This window comes from Pelobates fuscus, chromosome 11 (assembly GCF_036172605.1).
Source record: "Pelobates fuscus isolate aPelFus1 chromosome 11, aPelFus1.pri, whole genome shotgun sequence".
NCBI classification, from domain to species: domain Eukaryota; kingdom Metazoa; phylum Chordata; class Amphibia; order Anura; family Pelobatidae; genus Pelobates; species Pelobates fuscus.
The window spans coordinates 142,814,501-142,835,520 of NC_086327.1; positions in this window are offsets into that span (position 1 = coordinate 142,814,501).

Genomic DNA, 21,020 nt, shown 5'->3' on the forward strand with positions numbered 1-21,020 from the left:
TAGCTGGACCAGAACGACAATTCCCGGCTCAATAACATCAATTCTGTGCGTGTTCTGCGCAGAGACGCTCGTCGATTGGTGGCTAACGTCAATTCTGTGCGTGTTCTGCGCAGAGACGCTCGTCGATTGGTGGCTAACGTCAATTCTGTGCGTGTTCTGGCAGAGACGCTCGGCGATTGGTGGCTAATGGCAGTTCTGTGCATGTTCTGGCAGAGACGCTCAGCGATTGGCTGGCTAACGTCCATTCTGTGCGTGTTCTGGCGGAGACGCTCGGCGATTGGTGGCTAACGTCAATTCTGTGCGTGTTCTGGCAGAGACGCTCATCGATTGGTGGCTAACGTCAGTTCTGTGCGTGTTCTGGCAGAGACGCTCGTCGATTGGTGGCAGAGACGCTCGTCGATTAGTGGCTAACGTCAGTTCTGTGCGTGTTCTGGCAGGGACGCTCATCGATTGGTGGCTAACGTCAGTTCTGTGCGTGTTCTGTCAGGATTACAGAATGATCCAGCACGTAGAATTGTGTAACACAGAGGACTGATAGGTAACGTATACCGAACCTTAGAATGGCCGGACTAACGTACCAAAGAATAGTCAGGAATAGCCGAAGTCAAGGGATACAGAAAGAGACACAACAATAAAGAAAAGCCAGGAGTCAGGGATGCCAGAAAACAGGGAAGTCAAAAACAATGCCAAAGTCAAATAACCAGAAATACCATAATCAATAATGCGCTCTCGGACAACCACAAGGGAAACCACGAAAGGGCACTGAGCAGGATGAGAACTGGGCCTAAATACCCCTCCTCTAGATCTGATAGGCTGGGTGGACAGTAAATGTCATTAACCACATTTTTATAAGCGGATAAATACGTGATATTACCCCCCACCTGAAGAACGCCCACCGGGCTGGCAGGACCAGGCTTGAGAGGAAATTTGGCGTGAAAATAGCGAATCTTGCGGCCAGCATGTATATCAGATGCCGGAACCCAAGACGATCGGCTGGTCCATAACCTTTCCAATCCACCAAGTACTGTAAAGTGCCCCGAGAAAACCTGGAATCAATTATGGAAGAGACCTCATACTCTTCATGTCCAGAAACAACTAAGGGAGGAGGAGGGACACTTGAGACAGTATATTTATTGCACACAAGAGGTTTGAGTAAGGACACATGAACGGTATTAGGAATTTTCAAAGAAGCCGGAAGGGCCAGAGAGAACAAAACAGGATTGATCCTACGAAGGACACAAAAAGGTCCAAGGACCTAGGAGCAAATTTCATGCTAGGGACTTTGAGCCTAATGTTACGAGAAGATAACCAAACCCTCTCACCCACTTGGTAAACAGGGTTGGCACCTCGACGTGTATCAGCATGATGCTTGAAACGGTCAGCAGCAGCACCCAGAGCAGAGTGAACTTTAACCCAGGTATCACGGATGGAAGCCAGACGGTCATCCAAAGCAGGAATAGCCGTATCAGAAAAAACAGCCGGTAGGACAGTAGGATGCCGGCAATTATTAACAAAAAATGGACTATGCCCAGAGGAGTCATGGACAGCATTGTTCCTAGCAAATTCGGCGCATGGTAGTAATTCGGACCAATTGTCTTGAGTGCTATTAACGAAACAACGCAAATATAGTTCCAAGGACTGGTTAGCCCTCTCAGCAGTACCATTGGTCTGGGGGTGGTAAGAGGACGAAAAAGACAATTCAATCCCTAATTGTTTATTGAAGGCCCTCCAAAACCGAAACACAAACTGAGAACCTCTGTCAGATACTATATTTTGAGGAATGCCATGCAGACGGACAATTTCTCGTATAAAGATCAATACCAGGTCTTGAGATGACGGCAATTTCTTGAGAGGAATAAAATGAGCCATTTTAGAAAAACGGTCCACAACCATGAGAATGGTGGTATAACTGTTAGAACTAGGAAGTTCAACAATTAAGTCCATGGACAAGTGGGACCATGGGACCTCAGGAATAGGAATAGGTTGTAACAAGCCACAAGGGAGTTTATGAGGCACTTTGGAAACCGCACAAACAGAACAAGCCTGAGGGACGGAGCCTGGCACTGAACCGGACCGGACGCCATTTCTCCCAGCTCCGCAAATCTAATTCGCAATCCCGACAATATCTCAGTGACAAGCAGCCATCCGACACTGCAAACGCCCTAAACAGCCCGGGGACACCCTGCTGAATCCACAGATGCCCTTCCAGTACTCCCCGAAGCATCTGAAGGCAAAACGCAAAACCGGGGCCTACCACAAGCCTTCATACCGCGACCTTGAGTATCTCTGGGGCGGGGATCCTGACGAAAACGCAACGGAGCTGTGGTCACCCCAAACAACGACTGCCAATACATCCATGGGGCGCAGAACTCAGAAATCCACCCCCGGTAACGTACCCGAACAGAGGGACATAGGTGTCATGCTCCAACGACACACATCAGCCACTATGGCGGCCCCCGACCACCCACCCTCACCAGGGCCTCCCCACACAATTGCCCCTGCAGCACCCCAGCTGCAAAGCCCAAAAGAAGACGCACAGCCACAGTCCACATCCTCTGTTAGCAACACTGAGCCTGCAACTAAACAGGACCTCCAAATCCTATCTACTATGCTACAGGACATTCAAGGCCTACTTGCTGCTGACCTGCCCATCCTAAAATCTTCCATGCAGCAGCTCACAGGCAGACTGGCAGCTACAGAAGCAGAGGTCAAAGAGCTCCGTCAAGACACCTCCAATATACAGACCTCTATAGCCCAACTACAGGCAGCTCAACAGGCTCTATCAATACAAGTGGCAACACAGGAGGACAGGTACCGCCGCAACCATATTAAAATCAGGGGCATACCAGCCACCATACCTCAGGAGGAACTACCACACTATGTAAGACGGTTACTAGCCACAGTGCTGCCACCCGCCACCGCCAAAAAAGTAAACATCGCCGGGATGTATCGCCTACCGACGTCCAATGCTACCAACACTACAACACCGGGCGATGTTATTCTCCGCTGCGAACTACCTCACGACAAGGGGCAAATAATGACAGCGGTAAGAAACAAGACCCCAATTACATTTGAGGACTCACAATTGTCCTTTTACCAGGACTTATCCAAAGCCACCCTGCAGTGGCGAAAATCCTTGACCCACGTCACGGCCCAACTACGGGCGGCAGGAGTGCCCTACAGGTGGGGACCCCCACGATCACTTCTTATTACACATAAAGGGACTATCCGTAAAATAACCACAGGGACTGATATTCCTGCGTTCCTTGCAGCTCTGGATATCCAGGAGGAGACGGCGGCCCCGACGGGCCTAAATCGCACCCACGGATGGGACCCATCCAATGTGACACCATTTGTGCCAAGATCAGCAAGCGATAGCCAGCTGGACACCTGACTGGTAGAGACATTCCTAGACCGACCTATACCCACTGAGGGGCCTTACTCGACCAGCAGCTCTAAGTCGCACAGTTGCGAAGTTGCAAAAATTTTATCGCTATGATTTTATTTGATTTTAATTGCTTATTTTCACCAAATGTTGTTATACATATGTTTTTCTTTCTTTTGTTTACCACTGCAGAATCTCCCACACGAGGACAAGATCCTCGACTTGTACCACCCAGGAGTAGGGAGATTAGGCATTCTACCACATCACCAGGCACCCATAAAGAGATGCCTCCTATAAACCTAGTCCGGTTCTTCTTAGCCACACATGCGCAACCACTGAATCATTTATACCCTCCCCCCCCCCCCCCCCGCTACCCCCTTGGTTAGGGGCAATACCTCCACTGAGAGGTCGGCCTTCCACGAAGGCACGCAACACCCCCTCCCTGAAAAGACGAGGGCACCACCCACACTACGAACACCCTAACGCGGAAACCGTTACATGTAACTTTAGACCTATACCCAGCCCTGAGTTTATATTAAGTAAAATCAGGTCTCATTACGGTGATACCACCTTTTACTATCCCCTACAGCGTGGTTCTCCGCACTGTTCAACACACTCAATTACAGCTCCCAGCTGCCTTTAGTAACGCGCATCTACAGACTGCACGCATGTTTATCTAAAGGTCTGATCTCCTACTCACCAGTAAGCTGTAATAGACTCATCACCTTACCTTTACATCTATGTACCTCATAATCATAGTCAGTGCGTAGCCTATGAGAATATACTCTTCACTCATCTACACCCAACACACTGAACGCCACTATTCCTAAATGTTTTTCTCTTCTTTAAAAAAAAAATGTGCAGCACTCTCAACATGTATAATTTTATCAAGATGTAAAGCTCTTTTTGACATGTTTATGTTTCATAAGTACTCAACAATGCACAACCAAAATAAAGAATTTAAAAAAAAAAAAAAAAAACAGAACAAGCCTGCACATATTCCTTAACATCCCTCCTGAGGGAATCCCACCAGAATGACCTCATGACCTCATGACAAACGAACAGTTTGTCCTGAGGTTTACCGCAGGGCGCCTGAGACTGAGCCTCCATGATGGAGCCAAGCAGTGGAGAGGACAATGAAAGGACAGTGGACTCAAGGATACATTCCGGGGGAATGATATGGGACGTTTCTTGCTCTAGTATAGCCTCAGTATCAAACTGCCTGGACAAGGCGTCGGCCTTGACATTTTTGGAACCAGGTCTGTAAGTGATAAGAAAATTAAAGCGAGAAAGAAATAGAGACCACCTAGCTTGTCTAGAAGATAATCGCTTAGCATCTCTTATGTAAGCCAGGTTTTTGTGATCAGTAATGATCAAAAGGGGGTCCTTGGAACCCTCTAAGACAGGGGTTCTCAACCTTGTCCTCAAGGACCCCCTACCAGTTCAGGTTTTAGGGATTACCTGGGTGTGTCTAAGGTGTTCAGAAAAAGAAAAAAAAAACACCTTAGAGTGTAAGGTGTTTTTTTTCCCTTTTTGTAAACACCTTAGACACACCCAGGTAATCCCCAAATCCTGGACTGTTAGGGGGTCCTTGAGGACTGGGTTGAGAACCCCTGCTCTAAAAGATGTTGCCACTCCTTGAGAGCTAGAATAATGGCCAACAATTCTCTATTGCCAATATCGTAATTGCGCTCAGCAAGAGACAACTTTCTAGAAAAGTAACCAAGGATGTAACAGAGTTTCCTGGCTCTCCCTCTGGGAGAGAACTGCCCCTACCCCTATCTCTGAAGCATCAACCTCCAGTATAAAAGGCTTACTGGTGTCAGGATGTATCAATATGTCGGCGGAGGCAAACCGGTGTTTGAGAGTTTCAAAGGCTTCAATAGCCTCCTTAGACCATATCGTACTGCTAGCCCCCTTGCGTGTCATATTTGTGATGGGGCTATTCCGGAAGAAAATCCCTTCATAAATCTTCTGTAATAATTGGCGAAACCAATAAACCTTTGAATGGCTTTCAAACCAGTTGGTAAAGGCCACTGTAGAACAGACTCTAGTTTTTTAGGATCCATCTGAAACCCCGAGGCAGAAATATTATATCCTAAAAACTGTACTTCAGACTGGTCAAAGATTGAGCATTGCACAACCCGAATGGCATCACTAGATATTCATAATGTCCACTTCTGGTATTAAATGCAGTCTTCCACTCGTGGTTTTCCTTGATTGAACTAACGTCAGTTCTGTGCATGTTCTGGCAGAGACCGTCGTCGATTGGTGGCTAACGTCAGTTCTGTGCTTGTCCTGCACAGAGACCGTCGGCGATTGGTGGCTAACATCAGTTCTATGCGTGTTCTGACAGAGACGCTTGTCGATTGGTGGCTAACGTCAGTTCTGTGCGTGTTCTGCACAGAGACGCTCGTCGATTGGTGGCTAACATCAGTTCTGTGCGTGTTCTGCGCAGAGAAGCTCATTGATTGGCTGAGAGAACTCAACTGACGTTTCCAGCGAACAAATAAGCTGCAGGATTGGCATACGGTTTGTGAAAGTCCACAGGAGAGGAGGCTGGGTGCCCGGCGGGACTCATGTAAGAGGCAAACCATTGCAAGGCAATGATGCCAGAGTATTCTTAGCACCATAACCGCAGACTGTAGTGGTTATATGATGTTTGCAGAAACCCTTTAAATGAAGAGTCATGCCCTGTGTGCATTTTTCTCCATACTTTGTAACTACTAGACCTTATTCTGAAAAATGTATCTTTTTTGTTGCTTTTTTTGTCATATTGTTACTTTTTGTTTAAAAATACACCTGAACTGACCAACATTTGCATAATTTCTGCTCAGCATTAACCCTTCTGTGGATTTGGTTGCTGCTCGGCACAACTTTTCCTGTGTGGACAGTAAATGCCATTAACCACATTTTTTATAAGCTGATGAATATGTGACAGTACTCAGCAATCTGTTTGTGTGTGTGCTCAGCAATCTGTGTGTGTGTGTGTGTGTGTACTCAGCAATCTGTGTGTGTGTGTGTATGTGTGTATTCAGCAGTGCATGTGTACTCAGCAGTCTGTGTGTATGTGTGTGTGTGCTCAGCAATCTCTGTGTGTGTGTGTACTCAGCAGTCTCTGTGTGTGTACTCAGCAATCTGTGTGTGTGTATGTGTGTATTAAGCAATGTGTGTGTGTACTCGGTAATCTGTGTGTGTGTGTGTGTGCTCAGCAATGTGTGTGTGTGTGTGTACTCAGCAGTCTGTGTGTATGTGTGTGTGTGTACTCAGCAGGTTGTGTGTGTGTATTTAGCAATGTGTGTGTGTACTTAGCAATCTGTGTGTGTGTGTTGCGGGAAAACACTGAAGGAGCCACACACATAGAGAGTCCGGACGCAGGTCAATTCAGGAAGCAAAACAGATTTATTGTAACCGGCCGGGTCTCAGCTGAACTAGTGTTCAAAAGTCTGAGCACCGGAGTTTTGAATTACAGGCTTTTTATAGACTTTACATCTGCCACCTGTACCCTTACACCGATCAGTAAACAGTATTACCTTATATTATAGGCAATAAGGGACTAGGAGAGAACGGAATGTGGTTTCAGATCTTGCACATGCTCATTACATTTGATGACAGTATCTTGGCTACGTGTAACTTACAAACAGATACGTGTACAGTACTTGTATATGCCATGTGAAGATTTTAGGCCTAGTAATGTTTGGGCCTAATTGAGACCCCGTCACATTCCCCCCTTTGATGCTTCTGGTACTAGGTACTCAGATGCATCACTTACTAGAGGTTGCCAATACCAATCTGGTAATCACAGGACAGGAGAGACCAACAGTCTTGATTAATTATGGCAAACGTATGCATCAGCATGGCCGCTTGATGGTATAGGAAAATGTTAGGGAAGCCTATTTCACCTTCTTTATGTTTTAAATATAGAAGTTCTTGTCCTATTCTAGGTTTCCTATTAAGCCAAATATAATTTCTAAACATTTTGTTTGTATGCGTCAGCCAATAAGGCTTTATCGGGATCATCCTTAATAAATATATTATCTAAGGGAAAATAAAGTCTTTTATAGAATTAACTCTGCCCCACCAGGATATCTCTAATGTACTCCATAGTTTTAGAAGATGAGTAATTTCTTTTATTAGTGGAGTTAAATTCGCATTCATTATGTTAGCAGGTTCATATACAATCTTTATGCCAAGATAAATAAAACCTTTCCCCCCCCCCCCTTTAATGGCATAATATTTGTTTAAAAATGTTAATCAGGGGGGCGGGGCCTGACCGCCGGTCGGATCAGACACGCTTTGTCTGAGCTCCGGCCTCTGAGCTGGAAAACCGGAGCCAACCGAGGGCCACAGCCGAGAAACCGGCATGAAACTGAGCTCACTGCACTACCAAGACGACCGTGACCCAGGGGATACCCAAGAGTCCCGTCTGCGGCGCCAAAGTAACCCGGCCGAGGCCTGAGGCCTACGAGCTTGAGCCGAGAGAGACGGCCGCTCTCGCGGTTCTCTGGCCGGCGGTCTGCCGCTCCCCCCCCCTCTGGACCGGGGGGGGTTATCCCGGTATCCATGGGCAGCAGCCACCGCAAAATACACCGCATTCATCCCGGCCACACCGAGCAAAGAGGTCCGTACATAGGATCCCAAGATGGCCGACCAATGCCCACCCTGTGAATGACATGCAGCGGTTCCCGCAAAAACCTCTAAGCCAGCACACTTAATCACTTCTAACATGAAGGAGAGGAAGGTGGAGACAGGGGAAGAGCAGGACCTACCTGGGCGCTCACACCGAGACCGATGCAGCTGCAGAAGGGCCCAACCAGCGCACCCGACCTGCCTGCCATACAGCGTCCCCAGCAACCCTCGACGGACAGAGAACAGCCCCACAGGAGGGAAACCACAAAGCGCACAGCGATGCCGCCCAGGGTGCAGAGGGAATGCTGCACTCCGATGTAACACTCACCCTGCCACGCAAGACAAGCCAAATGACGCAACCCGACAGGGGCACCCAGAGGCCCGCAGTTTAGGCCCCTCACAAAGACTTTTATCCTACCCGCAGAGGAACCAACTTATCGACATGGAGCACGAAATGAAGCAGCCATTGCAGAGGCTTACAAGACCAATGCTTTATGTGTATAATCCACTATGTGACGCCTTGCGGTAGTATGCATAGGACTAAGCTTGTTGCCTTATTATTCTATGTCATTTTATGTCAGTAAGCCAATCTGTATACTTGCATTTGTAACCTTTCCTGACATATCAGCTCAACACTTAGAAAAGCATAACAGCATACAAAATACTTATCAGCAACACCTTAGAGGTAACACTCACTACTGGGTATTGTTTAGACAGGCTGATATTGTAAGAAACACATATCCCTCACTTAAGCCGAGCTAAACATACCTATAATAATGCTTGACACTAAGCGATGACATGCAACCGAAATGCTAACTTCAAACTACTGTACCCAAGCGAAGATGTAACTCATAAATAATGCGACTAACCAACATGTAATTAACATGCTTTATTAACATTTAAAATGTGTACGATTCATCTAAATGCTGTAAAACAGTTCACAATCTGTATGTTCAAAATGTCGAAAATGCTGTTGTGGCATTGCTGACAAGCAGATGTTACTCATGCACAGAAAAATAAAGAATTTAAAAAAAAAAAAAAAAAAAAAAATGTTAATCAGTTTCTTCCATATACATGGGTAATACAATTTTTTTTGGACATAAAGTTTATCATTTGTAAGAGGACTGTATTGTTCTATTGTCTTCATTACGTCTGGAACTGCTGAGATTGGGTTCGCCAAAGTTAGCAATATGTCATCCGCATATTGATTGATCTTAAACTCCTTATCCTTCATTTGGAAACCTCTTATATTTGCATTTGAACGTATTTCATAAGCTAATGGTTCGGTCACTAAGATGTAAAGGAGGGGAGAGAGTGGGCAACCCTGGCGAGTGCCATTTGATAGATCAAACCACTCTGACTTAATTCCCCCCCCCACTATCCTACTCGATGGGGAAGAATACAGGGACATAATTGCCGAAAGGATCTGGCCCGAAAATCCAAAGGCTTCTAAAGTTATTTTCATAAAATCCCAGCTGACCCGATGAAATGCTTTCTCTCCGTCGAGAGCCATAGTGAGAAAGGGAGTTTTTGTAGCGTGTACTTTAGCATATATATTTAGAATTTTCCTGATATTATTAGATGATGTTCTCCCTGGGACAAATCCTACTTGGTCTTCTGATATTAAAGTAGAAACTATATTTTTGATTCTCTTGGATATAATTGAAGTACAGATTTTATAGTCAGCATTCAATAATGCAATTGGTCTATAGCTAGCTAGCTGATTGCTGAGTACACACACACACTGATTGCTGAGTACACACACACACTGATTGCTGAGTACACACACACACTGATTGCTGAGTACACACACACACACTGATTGCTGAGTACACACACACTGATTGCTGAGCACACAAACACACACTGATTGCTGAGTACACAAACACACACTGATTGCTGAGTACACACACACACACTGATTGCTGAGTACACACACACACACTGATTGCTGAGTACACAAACACACACTGATTGCTGAGTACACACACACACACTGATTGCTAAATACACAAACACACACTGATTGCTCAGTACACACACACACACTGATTGCTGAGTACACACACACACTGATTGCTGAGTACACACACACTGATTGCTGAGTACACAAACACACACTGATTGCTGAGTACACAAACACACACTGATTGCTGAGTACACACACACACACTGATTGCTAAATACACAAACACACACTGATTGCTCAGTACACACACACACACTGATTGCTGAGTACACACACACACACTGATTGCTAAATACACAAACACACACTGATTGCTCAGTACACACACACACACACTGATTGCTGAGTACACACACACACACACACTGATTGCTCAGTACACACACACACACACTGATTGCTGAGTACACAAACACACACTGATTGCTGAGTACACAAACACACACTGATTGCTGAGTACACACACACACACTGATTGCTAAATACACAAACACACACTGATTGCTCAGTACACACACACACACTGATTGCTGAGTACACACACACACACTGATTGCTGAGTACACACACACTGATTGCTGAGTACACAAACACACACTGATTGCTGAGTACACAAACACACACTGATTGCTGAGTACACACACACACACTGATTGCTAAATACACAAACACACACTGATTGCTCAGTACACACACACACACTGATTGCTGAGTACACACACACACACTGATTGCTAAATACACAAACACACACTGATTGCTCAGTACACACACACACACACTGATTGCTGAGTACACACACACACACACACTGATTGCTCAGTACACACACACACACACTGATTGCTGAGTACACACACACACTGATTGCTGAGTACACACACACTGATTGCTGAGTACACACACACTGATTGCTGAGTACACAAACACACACTGATTGCTGAGTACACACACACTGATTGCTGAGTACACAAACACACACTGATTGCTGAGTACACACACACACTGATTGCTGAGTACACACACAAACACTGATTGCTGAGTACACACACACTGATTGCTGAGTACACACACTGATTGCTGAGTACACACACACACTGATTGCCTAGTACACAAACACACACTGATTGCTAAATACAAAAACACACACTGATTGCTGAGTACACACACATTGATTGCTGAGTACACAGACACTGATTGCTGAGTACACACACACTGATTGCTGAGTACACACATACACACTGATTGCTGAGTACACACACACACACTGATTGCTGAGTACACACACGCTGATTGCTGAGTACACACACAGATTGACTTGATGAACGTGGTGGTGATCTCACTTTACACACACACTGATTGCTGAGTACACACACACTGATTGCTGAGTACACACACACTGATTGCTAAATACACAAACACACACTGATTGCTGAGCACACACACACTGATTGCTGAGTACACACACACACACTGATTGCTAAATACACACACACACACACTGATTGCTGAGTACACACACACACTGATTGCTGAGTACACACACACACACACTGACTGCTGAGTACACACACACACTGACTGCTGAGTACACACACACTGATTGCTGAGTACACACACACTGATTGCTGAGTACACACACACACTGATTGCTGAGTACACACACACACACTGATTGCTGAGTACACACACACTGATTGCTGAGTACACACACACTGATTGCTGAGTACACACACACACTGATTGCTAAATACGCACACACTGATTGCTGAGTACACACACACTGATTGCTGAGTACACACACACTGATTGCTGAGTACACACACACACACTGATTTCTAAATACACACACACTGATTGCTGAGTACACACACAGACACTGATTGCTGAGTACACACACACACACACACACTGATTGCTAAATACACACACACACACTGATTGCTGAGTACACAAACACTGATTGCTAAGTACACACACACACACTGATTGCTGAGTACACACACACACACACTGATTGCTGAGTACACAAACACACACTGATTGCTGAGTACACAAACACACACTGATTGCTGAGTACACACACACTGATTGCTGAGTACACAAACACACACTGATTCCTGAGTACACAAACACACACTGATTGCGGAGTACACAAACACTGATTGCTGAGTACACACACGCTGATTGCTGAGTACACACACACACACACACTGATTGCTGAGTACACAAACACACACTGATTGCTGAGTACACAAACACACACTGATTGCTGAGTACACAAACACACACTGATTGCTGAGTACACACACACACACTGATTGCTGAGTACACACACACACACTGATTGCTAAATACACAAACACACACTGATTGCTGAGTACACACACACTGATTGCTGAGTACACACACACACACTGATTGCTGAGTACACAAACACACACTGATTGCTGAGTACACAAACACACACTGATTGCTGAGTACACAAACACACACTGATTGCTGAGTACACAAACACACACTGATTGCTGAGTACACACACACACACTGATTGCTGAGTACACAAACACACACTGATTGCTGTGTACACAAACAAACACTGATTGCTGAGTACACACACACTGATTGCTGAGTACACACACACTGATTGCTGAGTACACAAACACACACTGATTGCTGAGTACACAAACACTGATTGCTGAGTACACACACGCTGATTGCTCAGTACACACACACACACTGATTGCTGAGTACACACACAAACACTGATTGCTGAGTACACACACACTGATTGCTGAGTACACAAACACACACTGATTGCTGAGTACACACACTGATTGCTGAGTACACACACACACACTGATTGCTAAAAACACAAACACACACTGATTGCTGAGTACACAAACACACACTGATTGCTAAATACACAAACACACACTGATTGCTGAGTACACACATACACACTGATTGCTGAGTACACACACATTGATTGCTGAGTACACAGACACTGATTGCTGAGTACACACACACTGATTGCTGAGTACACACATACACACTGATTGCTGAGTACACACACACACACACACACACTGATTGCTGAGTACACACACGCTGATTGCTGAGTACACACACACACTGATTGCTAAATACACACACAGATTGACTTGATGAACGTGGTGGTGATCTCACTTTACACACACACTGATTGCTGAGTACACACACACTGATTGCTGAGTACACACACACACACTGATTGCTAAATACACAAACACACACTGATTGCTGAGTACACAAACACACACTGATTGCTGAGTACACACACACACTGATTGCTGAGTACACACACACACACTGATTGCTGAGTACACAAACACACACTGATTCCTGAGTACACAAACACACACTGATTGCGGAGTACACAAACACTGATTGCTGAGTACACACACGCTGATTGCTGAGTACACACACACACACACACTGATTGCTGAGTACACAAACACACACTGATTGCTGAGTACACAAACACACACTGATTGCTGAGTACACAAACACACACTGATTGCTGAGTACACACACACACACTGATTGCTGAGTACACACACACACACTGATTGCTAAATACACAAACACACACTGATTGCTGAGTACACACACACTGATTGCTGAGTACACACACACACACTGATTGCTGAGTACACAAACACACACTGATTGCTGAGTACACAAACACACACTGATTGCTGAGTACACAAACACACACTGATTGCTGAGTACACAAACACACACTGATTGCTGAGTACACACACACACACTGATTGCTGAGTACACAAACACACACTGATTGCTGTGTACACAAACAAACACTGATTGCTGAGTACACACACACTGATTGCTGAGTACACACACACTGATTGCTGAGTACACAAACACACACTGATTGCTGAGTACACAAACACTGATTGCTGAGTACACACACGCTGATTGCTCAGTACACACACACACACTGATTGCTGAGTACACACACAAACACTGATTGCTGAGTACACACACACTGATTGCTGAGTACACAAACACACACTGATTGCTGAGTACACACACTGATTGCTGAGTACACACACACACACTGATTGCTAAAAACACAAACACACACTGATTGCTGAGTACACAAACACACACTGATTGCTAAATACACAAACACACACTGATTGCTGAGTACACACATACACACTGATTGCTGAGTACACACACATTGATTGCTGAGTACACAGACACTGATTGCTGAGTACACACACACTGATTGCTGAGTACACACATACACACTGATTGCTGAGTACACACACACACACACACACACTGATTGCTGAGTACACACACGCTGATTGCTGAGTACACACACACACTGATTGCTAAATACACACACAGATTGACTTGATGAACGTGGTGGTGATCTCACTTTACACACACACTGATTGCTGAGTACACACACACTGATTGCTGAGTACACACACACACACTGATTGCTAAATACACAAACACACACTGATTGCTGAGTACACAAACACACACTGATTGCTGAGTACACACACACACTGATTGCTGAGTACACACACACACACTGATTGCTGAGTACACAAACACACACTGATTGCTGAGTACACACACACACACACTGATTGCTGAGTACACAAACACACACTGATTGCTGAGTACACACACACACTGATTGCTGAGTACACACACACACTGATTGCTGAGTACACAAACACACACTGATTGCTGAGTACACACACACTGATTGCTGAGTACACAAACACACACTGATTCCTGAGTACACAAACACACACTGATTGCTGAGTACACAAACACTGATTGCTGAGTACACACACACACTGATTGCTGAGTACACAAACACACACTGATTGCTGAGTACACACACACTGATTGCTGAGCACACACACACACACACACTGATTGCTAAATACACAAACACACACTGATTGCTGAGTACACAAACACACACTGATTGCTAAATACACAAACACACACTGATTGCTGAGTACACACATACACACTGATTGCTGAGTCAACACACACTGATTGCGGAGTACACAAACACTGATTGCTGAGTACACACACGCTGATTGCTGAGTACACACACACACACACTGATTGCTGAGTACACAAACACACACTGATTGCTGAGTACACAAACACACACTGATTGCTGAGTACACAAACACACACTGATTGCTGAGTACACACACACACACTGATTGCTGAGTACACAAACACACACTGATTGCTAAATACACAAACACACACTGATTGCTGAGTACACACACACTGATTGCTGAGTACACACACACACACTGATTGCTGAGTACACAAACACACACTGATTGCTGAGTACACAAACACACACTGATTGCTGAGTACACAAACACACACTGATTGCTGAGTACACACACACACACTGATTGCTGAGTACACAAACACACACTGATTGCTGAGTACACAAACACACACTGATTGCTGAGTACACACACACTGATTGCTGAATACACACACACTGATTGCTGAGTACACAAACACACACTGATTGCTGAGTACACAAACACTGATTGCTGAGTACACACACGCTGATTGCTCAGTACACACACACACACTGATTGCTGAGTACACACACAAACACTGATTGCTGAGTTTACACACACTGATTGCTGAGTACACAAACACACACTGATTGCTGAGTACACACACTGATTGCTGAGTACACACACACACACTGATTGCTAAATACACAAACACACACTGATTGCTGAGTACACAAACACACACTGATTGCTAAATACACAAACACACACTGATTGCTGAGTACACACATACACACTGATTGCTGAGTACACACACATTGATTGCTGAGTACACAGACACTGATTGCTGAGTACACACACACTGATTGCTGAGTACACACATACACACTGATTGCTGAGTACACACACACACACACACACACTGATTGCTGAGTACACACACGCTGATTGCTGAGTACACACACACACTGATTGCTAAATACACACACAGATTGACTTGATGAACGTGGTGGTGATCTCACTTTACACACACACTGATTGCTGAGTACACACACACTGATTGCTGAGTACACACACACACTGATTGCTAAATACACAAACACACACTGATTGCTGAGTACACAAACACACACTGATTGCTGAGTACACACACACACTGATTGCTGAGTACACACACACACACTGATTGCTGAGTACACAAACACACACTGATTGTTGAGTACACACACACACTGATTGCTGAGTACACAAACACACACTGATTGCTGAGTACACACACACTGATTGCTGAGTACACAAACACACACTGATTCCTGAGTACACAAACACACACTGATTGCTGAGTACACAAACACTGATTGCTGAGTACACACACACACTGATTGCTGAGTACACAAACACACACTGATTGCTGAGTACACACACACTGATTGCTGAGCACACACACACACACTGATTGCTGAGTCAACACACACTTATTGCTGAGTACACACACACTGATTGCTGAGTACACAGACACTGATTGCTGAGTACACAGACACTGATTGCTGAGTACACACACACTGATTGCTGAGTACACACATACACACTGATTGCTGAGTACACACATACACACTGATTGCTGAGTACACACACACACTGATTGCTGAGTACACAAACACACATTGATTGCTGAGTACACACACGCTGATTGCTGAGTACACACACACACACTGATTGCTAAATACACACACACAGATTGACTTGATGAACGTGGTGGTGATCTCACTTTACACACACACTGATTGCTGAGTACACACACACTGATTGCTGAGTACACACATACACACTGACTGCTGAGTACACACACACTGATTGCTGAGTACACACACACTGACTGCTGAGTACACACACACTGATTGCGGAGTACACACACACACTGATTGCGGAGTACACACACACACACTGATTGCGGAGTACACACACACACACACTGATTGCTGAGTACACACTGATTGCTGAGTACACACACACTGATTGCTGAGTACACACACACACACTGATTGCTAAATACACACACACACACTGATTGCTGAGTACACACACACTGATTGCTGAGTACACACACACTGATTGCTAAATACACACACACACACACACACTGATTGCTGAGTACACACACACTGATTGCTGAGTACACACACACTGATTGTGGAGTACACACACACACTGATTGCGGAGTACACACACACACTGATTGCTGAGTACACACACACTGATTGCTGAGTACACACACACTGATTGCTAAATACACACACACACACTGATTGCTGAGTACACACACACTGATTGCTGAGTACACACACACTGACTACTGAGTACACACACACACACTGACTGCTGAGTACACACACACTGATTGCTGAGTACACACACACTGATTGCTGAGTACACACACACACTGACTGCTGAGTACACACACACTGATTGCTGAGTACACACACACAGATTGCTGAGTACACACACACACTGATTGCTAAATACGCACACACTGATTGGTGAGTACACACACACTGATTGCTGAGTACACACACACTGATTGCTGAGTACACACACACACACTGATTTCTAAATACACACACACTGGTTGCTGAGTACACACACACACACACTGATTGCTGAGTACACACACACACACACACTGATTGCTAAATACACACACACACACTGATTGCTGAGTACACAAACACTGATTTCTAAGTACACACACACACACTGATTGCTGAGTACACACACACACTGATTGCTGAGTACACACACACACACTGATTTCTAAATACACACACACTGGTTGCTGAGTACACACACACACACACTGATTGCTGAGTACACACACACACACACACTGATTGGTAAATACACAAACACACACTGATTGCTGAGTACACAAACACACACTGATTGCTAAATACACAAACACACACTGATTGCTGAGTACACACATACACACTGATTGCTGAGTAAACACACACTGATTGCTGAGTACACACACATTGATTGCTGAGTACACAGACACTGATTGCTGAGTACACATACACACTGATTGCTGAGTACACACATACACACTGATTGCTAAATACACACACAGATTGACTTGATGAACGTGGTGGTGATCTCACTTTACACACACACTGATTGCTGAGTACACACACACTGATTGCTGAGTACACACATACACACTGACTGCTGAGTACACCCACACTGATTGCTGAGTACACACACACACACACACTGACTGCTGAGTACACACACACTGACTGCTGAGTACACACACACTGATTGCTGAGTACACAAACACTGATTGCTGAGTACACACACGCTGATTGCTGAGTACACACACACACACACACTGATTACTGAGTACACACACAAACACTGATTGCTGAGTACACAAACACACACTGATTGCTGAGTACACACACACTGATTGCTGAGTACACACACACACTGATTGCTGAGTACACACACACACTGATTGCTAAATACACAAACACACACTGATTGCTGAGTACACACATACACACTGATTGCTGAGTAAACACACACTGATTGCTGAGTACACACACACTGATTGCTGAGTACACAGACACTGATTGCTGAGTACACACACACTGATTGCTGAGTACACACATACACACTGATTGCTGAGTACACACACACTGATTGCTGAGTACACACACACACACACACTGACTGCTGAGTACACACACTGATTGCTGAGTACACACACACACACACACACTGACTGCTGAGTACACACACACTAACTGCTGAGTACACACACACTGATTGCTGAGTACACACACACTGATTGCGGAGTACACACACACACACTGATTGCTGAGTACACACTGATTGCTGAGTACACACACACTGATTGCTGAGTACACACACACACACTGATTGCTGAGTACACACACACTGATTGCTGAGTACACACACACTGATTGCTAAATACACACACACACTGATTGCTGAGTACACACACACTGATTGCTGAGTACACACACACTGATTGCTGAGTACACACACACACACACACTGATTGCGAGTACACACACACACACTGATTGCTGAGTACACACACACACACTGTTTGCTGAGTACACACACACTGATTGCTGAGTACACACACACACTGATTGCTAAATACGCACACACTGATTGCTGAGTACACAACACTGATTGCTGAGTACACACACACTGATTGCTGAGTACACACACACACACACACTGATTTCTAAATACACACACACTGATTGCTGAGTACACACACACACACACACACTGATTGCTAAATACACACACACTGATTGCTGAGTACACACACACACACACACTGATTGCTGAGTACACAAACACACACTGATTGCTGAGTACACACACACACACTGATTGCTGAGTACACAAACACACACTGATTGCTGAGTACACAAACACACACTGATTGCTGAGTACACACACTGATTGCTGAGTACACAAATACACACTGATTGCTAAATACACAAACACACTGATTGCTGAGTACACAAACACACAATGATTGCTAAATACACAAACACACACTGATTGCTGAGTACACACATACACACTGATTGCTGAGTAAACACACACTGATTGCTGAGTACACACACACTGATTGCTGAGTACACAGACACTGATTGCTGAGTACACACACACTGATTGCTGAGTACACAAACACACACTGATTCCTGAGTACACAAACACACACTGATTGCTGAGTACACACACACTGATTGCTGAGTACACACATACACACTGATTGCTGAGTACACACACACTGATTGCTGAGTACACACATACACACTAACTGCTGAGTACACACACTGATTGCTGAGTACACACACACACACACACTGACTGCTGAGTACACACACACTGACTGCTAAATACACACACACTGAATCCTGAGTACACACACACTGATTGCGGAGTACACACACACACTGATTGCGGAGTACACACACACACACACACACTGATTGCTGAGTACACACTGATTGCGGAGTACACACACACTGATTGCTGAGTACACACTGATTGCTGAGTACACACACTGATTGCTGAGTACACACACACACACTGATTTCTAAATACACACACACACACACTGATTGCTGAGTACACACACACTGATTGCTGAGTACACACACACTGATTGCTAAATACACACACACACACTGATTGCTGAGTACACACACACTGATTGCTGAGTACACACACACACTGATTGCTGAGTACACACACACACACTGATTGCTGAGTACACACACACACACTGATTGCTGAGTACACACACACACACACACACTGATTGCTAAATACACACACACACACTGATTGCTGAGTACACACACACTGATTGCTGAGTACACACACACTGATTGCTAAATACACACACACACTGATTGCTGAGTACACACACACTGATTGCTGAGTACACACACACTGATTGCTGAGTACACACACACACTGTTTGCTGAGTACACACACACTGATTGCTGAGTACACACACACACACTGATTGCTAAATACGCACACACTGATTGCTGAGTACACAAACACTGATTGCTGAGTACACACACACACACTGATTTCTAAATACACACACACTGATTGCTGAGTACACAAACACTGATTGCTGAGTACACACACACACACTGATTTCTAAATACACACACACTGATTGCTGAGTACACACACACACACTGATTGCTGAGTACACACACACACACAATGATTGCTAAATACACACACACTGATTGCTGAGTACACACACACACACTGATTGCTGAGTACACAAACACACACTGATTGCTGAGTACACACACACACTGATTGCTGAGTACACAAACACACACTGATTGCTGAGTACACAAACACA